Source organism: Rhinopithecus bieti, unplaced genomic scaffold (assembly GCF_001698545.2).
Source record: "Rhinopithecus bieti isolate Rb0 unplaced genomic scaffold, ASM169854v2 scaffold_2254, whole genome shotgun sequence".
In the NCBI taxonomy this organism is placed as follows: Eukaryota; Metazoa; Chordata; class Mammalia; order Primates; family Cercopithecidae; genus Rhinopithecus; species Rhinopithecus bieti.
The window spans coordinates 939,289-944,792 of NW_016803982.1; the positions used below are offsets into that span (position 1 = coordinate 939,289).

At 40.3% G+C, this 5,504-nt stretch overlaps 1 protein-coding gene and 1 pseudogene across 8 annotated transcripts in view; both read left to right on the forward strand.

Annotated features, from left to right (window-relative positions):
• Window positions 1-1,779, forward strand: part of LOC108521396 (60S ribosomal protein L39 pseudogene) — a 9,344-nt pseudogene extending 7,565 nt beyond the window's left edge.
• Window positions 1-5,504, forward strand: part of FGF14 (fibroblast growth factor 14) — a 726,201-nt gene that overhangs the window by 153,701 nt on the left and 566,996 nt on the right. The window lies entirely within an intron of this gene.

Sequence of the window (5,504 nt, forward strand, 5' to 3'; positions counted from 1 at the left end):
AGCTCTTTTTTTTTTTTTTTTTTTTTTGAGACGGAGTCTCACTCTGTTGCCGAGGCTGGAGTGCAGTGGCACCGTGTCGGCTCACTGCAACCTCCGTCTTCTGGGTTCAAGCAATTCTCCTGCCTCAGCCTCCCAAGTAGCTGGGATTACAGGCACCTGCCACTATGCCTGGCTAGTTTTTATATATTTTTAGTACAGACGGGGTTTCATCATGTTGTCCAGGCTGTTCTCGAACTCCTGACTTCAGGTGATCCACCCACCTCTGCCTCCCAAAGTGCTGGGATTACAAGCCTGAGCCACCGTGCCCAGCCTAGACCTATGGTCTTAACTAGCTAGAATTGTACAAGATCAGGCACTAGTAGCCTTTTTTTCTCCCAGCAGAAGTGTCTGAGACAGAAGAAAGGCTGTTTTTCTTCATCTACTTGCCCCCCAGAAGCAGAATTCCTTGATGAGATAATTACTTACTAACAACTTACCCAGGAAATCACATTACTTTGTAATTTTGCCTCTTTTATAAGCAAGGGTAAATCTTCCATCGTAGGGCCTTTCTGACTGTATCTCTGCCTGTGGGTTAATAAGACAACTGATTGCACATGACAGTCTCTTTTCTTTCATGATTTGTAACTCTTATTTATTCCTTTAAATGGACCGCTTCCCCCTCTCATCTGCTTTATTTCTCCTTTATTTATTGTGTGATAATATCATGTAAAAAACAAAGGCAAATGGATGTTATTTCTTTGGGTAAAAATGCTATTTATTTTTCAACAATTTTGGTTCATGTTTTGTAGCTGACTGAGCAGTTTTCCTGTCACTGTACTTGATACCGAAAGATGATTGGACATTTGGATTTCCCCTCTGGCCTTTCCTCTCCCTTTCAAGATCAAATCATGCTCAAATTTAATCAGAATAAGTGGCCAAAGCAGTAATAGAATATAGAAGAATAATTTACTATCTCTGGAACTCAGTGATGAAAGAGGGAAATTTTGAGGTGGTCTGCACTGTCTTTCTGGTTGATGACGTCTAAATGATTCAGTTTTGATTCATGGAAACAGCACTGTGAACAATGACCAGAATAAAAGGGATTTCACATTTGACATTTTGTTCCAAAGCAAGAATCATTATGGTAAATTTACATGAAGCTGTCTCAGATGATCAATGATTTAGAGGTATCACCTATCTATTTCCTAAAATAGTCTATTAACAATTAATTAAAACATGAAGCAAGTTGGTGAGAGGAGTCCATAGCCTGCAATCTCTATATTTTCTCCAGGTCTCCAGGACTTCAACTATGTCAGTGTTTCCCACTGGGAGCCATTTTGCTCCTCGGGACATTTGGCAATGTCTAGTACATTTTTGGTTGTTATAACTGAGGGATGATGCTACCTGCATTTAGTGGGTAGAGGCCAGGGATACTATTGAATTTCCTACCACGGACAGGACACCTCCCCACCACAGAATTCTTCAGCCCCCGCAAATGTCAAAAATTCTGCTGTTGAGAAACCCTGATCTGTACCAAAGCTAGGACCATGTGGTAGGTCTTCCTTACAGATAGTCTCAAACAGAGGTCTTCTAGAGACTTCTGGCCATCAGAATTCTTAGGAATCTTAATACAGTATAAAATTGCTTCTGAATTCAGGGTTATTTGGAGTGACAAAGAGGCTCCTGGACTCTCCTGGAAGCTCCTGTAAACCCAACTATGAGGATCTTGGTTCAGCCCCTGAGCTCCACCTGAATCGTATTTTCAGCTATGACCTCAGATCTGATCCGGAGCTTCAGTAGATTCCCCCAGGCTGACTTTGCCCATCTCTAACATTTTGGGACAATGGCCAAACCCTCACAGACACCCTGCATTGTGAGTTTATGCCATAGGCACTCACCGTGAGATTAACAAAAATATTAACCAAGTTAACTTTATAAAGGCCACTATCCATGTTATATTTTTGGAAGTTTTGGGATTGTTTGAGGTTGTTAACTTAATGAGCAGTTTTTCTAAATAATGGAGAAATTCACCATCACCAACTATTCTTGCCCTCTTGCTGGGGTGGAAACCTTACTACCCTTAGGTGGTGTTACTGTGTGCTGTGTTCATTGTCTGCCTTCACTTGACCTATATTAGTTCAAAATCACATGAGATGAGGGAATAAAATCTTCATCTTTCTTGAGGGGAGGGACAGGAAAGAGACTTGTGTCAATGAAATGGAAATTTTCCTATCCCAGTTTACTTCTAATCACAAGGGTTCCATAATGAAGAGGCTTATATAGCATTTAAAGTTTATTTGTTTATACAGTACAGTTTACAGTTTACGGTACTTTCACCTCCAGTCAGCTTTCTGTATCTGATTCCACATCCCAATCCAACTAACAACAGATTGAAAATATGTGGGGGAAAAAGCCCATAAAGAACAAGAGTACAACAAAAGCCAAAATAGACAATGGTATCTAATTAAACTAAAGAGCTTCTGCACAGCAAAATAAACGATCATCAGAGTGAACAGACAACCTACAGAACTGGAGAAAATTTTTGCAATCTGTCCATCTGACAAAGGGCTAATATCCAGGATCTACAAAGAACTTAAACAAATTAACAGGAAAAAAACAACCCCATCAAAAAGTGGGCAAAGATATGAACAGACACTTCTCAAAAGAAGACATTTATGCAGCCAATAGACATATGAAAAAAAGCTCGTCATCACTGGTCATTAGAGAAATGCAAATCAGAACCACAATGAGATATCATCTCACACCAGTTATAATGGTGATCATTAAAAAGTCAACAACAGATGCTGGAGAGGATGTGGAGAAATAGGAACACTTTTACACTGTTGGTGGGAGTGTAAATTAGTTCAGCCATTGTGGAAGTCAGTGTGGTGATTCTTCAAGGATCTAGAACTAGAAACACCATTTGACCCAGCCATCCTATTACTGTGTATATACCCAAGGGATTATAAATCATTCTACTATNGAGATATCATCTCACACCAGTTATAATGGTGATCATTAAAAAGTCAACAACAGATGCTGGAGAGGATGTGGAGAAATAGGAACACTTTTACACTGTTGGTGGGAGTGTAAATTAGTTCAGCCATTGTGGAAGTCAGTGTGGTGATTCTTCAAGGATCTAGAACTAGAAACACCATTTGACCCAGCCATCCTATTACTGTGTATATACCCAAGGGATTATAAATCATTCTACTATAAAGTTGCATGCACATGTATGTTTATTGTGGCACTGTTCACAATAGCAAGGACTTGGAACCAACCCAAATGCCCATCAATGATAGACTGGATAAAGAATATGAGGCACATATACACCATGGAATACTATGCAGCCATAAAAATCATGAGTTCATGTCCTTTGCAGGGACATGGATGGAGCTGGAAACCATCATTCTCAGCAAACTAATACAAGAACAGAAAACCAAACATCCCATGTTCTCACTCATAAGTGGGAGTTGAACAATGAGAACACATGGACACAGGGAGGGGAACATCACACACTGTGACCTGTTGGGGGGTGGGGAGCTAGGGGAGGGATAGCATTAGGAGAAATACGTAATGTAGATGACAGATTCATGGGTGCAGCAAACCACCATGGCATGTGTATACCTATGTAACAAACCTGCACATTCTGAGCGTGTGCCTATTTAACCAGAACTTAAAGCATAATTTAAAAAAAAAGAAAGAATAAGAATACAATAATAAAAATACATATAAGAAACAATGCAGTATGACAGCTCTTTACATAGCATTTACATCGTATTAGGTATTCTAAGTCATCTGGAGATGATTTAAAGTATATGGGAAGATGTGCCTAGGTCATATGCAAATACTATGCCATTTTATAACAGGGACTTATGTATTTGCAAATTTGGACATGTGTGGGAAGTCCTGGAACCAGTCCCCTCGGATACCAAGGTACAGCTATATTTCATGAAATCCTTGCCTTGTGAAGCAAGTTATTATTACTGATTCCATTTTATTGATGAGGGAATCGAAGCTCAGCAAAGTTGTACAGCAGTTAAGTGTGTACAGCAGTTAAGTGGTTTTGCCCCATAAAACCAGTGAGTTTCCCACTCTAGCAGGACTAGGCCTTGCCTCAGTGGCCTCAGCCATGTAAAAAAGTGCATGTCAACCCTTAGGATGTGTCCTGCTCCAGTTCTTCCCATGCTACCTACATTTGGCAAGTGGCTCATTTTTTTTTTTTTTTTTTTTTCTATTTGGTTGCAAAAGGTGCATAAAGCCTTTCCCAGCTATCTTCTTTCCTAACATGGTCCAGACAGATCAGATTAGCTACATCGATATACAGGTGTCTGGGGTCAGTAAAACATTGTGACTGGACTGGTACAGCATTATGGCGATAATTAATTTTATCCATTTGGGGGTCATAGCCTCTGTAGGCTGAGATGCAGAGGAACAAAAAAAATGAGTTTTGTGGATTCATAAATTTCATTTCAAATTTATCAGTGATATTTAGATAAGGGTGTGCTTTTGGCAGTAAAGGGAAAATTGTTTGGGGATTGGATGAGGCTTGGTAGAAGGAGAGATTTGGTAACAATACTTGGAGGATGCAGGAAGAGAAGTCTAAAAAGAGTCATGTAAAGGGTGTGGCATCTGATTTCCACTGAAGCACCAGGGAGGCTGGGTTCCAATTGCCCTGACGTGAATTTGGAAGATGTGCCTCCTCTGGTTGTGCAGAGCGTAGCTAGTAGAGAAAACCCAAATCCTATAGGCTCAGAACTGGATGGCTGGCATCTCCACTGGACTTTAGCCCTCCTCACCACTGGTTTTTGTCCTTTATGCAGTATACAAACTTTACTATCTACAGCAGTCCTCAGGATGAAAGAAACACTGTTTCATCATGAGATCCTGTTTCTTGATGTTTTAAAAGATTTAATTTGGAAGTGAGTAAACAAAATCCAACAAGCCAACAGAAAAGGTTCTTGGGGAACCAACAGTTTTTACAAAGTCCAGAGGCTTAGAGTGCCATAAAAGCTCAAGCCTTCACTCAGAGCCTTCTGACTGGGTACAGCAGCAAACAGGTGGATTGCAAGACAGGAAATAAAAGGAATTTTCAAACAGACATCCAGGCCTTAAGAAGTCAGCAGCCCGGAGGGAACCTTGTACCTCTATCTCCATAGTTCCCAGAGACAAAGATACCATACCAATGAGTAGTGATTTGATGTAGCATTTATGTTTATAATGAAAACTTAGTGTAATAAAAATCTGAATGATGTTCAGAGGTTTTATTTTCAATGGTTGATATTTTTAAGTGTTAAAGTTTATAGGAAAAAGTTCTGGTTATCCAGAAAATTCATGTATGTAAGATTCTTAATTTCTCAATGAGGTTAGCTAAGCAAAGATTTGCAGAAAAAGTACTCTAAAGAAATTTTATGGCCGGGCGCGGTGGCTGAAGCCTGTAATCCCAGCACTTTGGGAGGCCGAGACGGGCGGATCACAAGGTCAGGAGATCGAGACCATCCTGGCTAACACGGTGAAACCCCGTC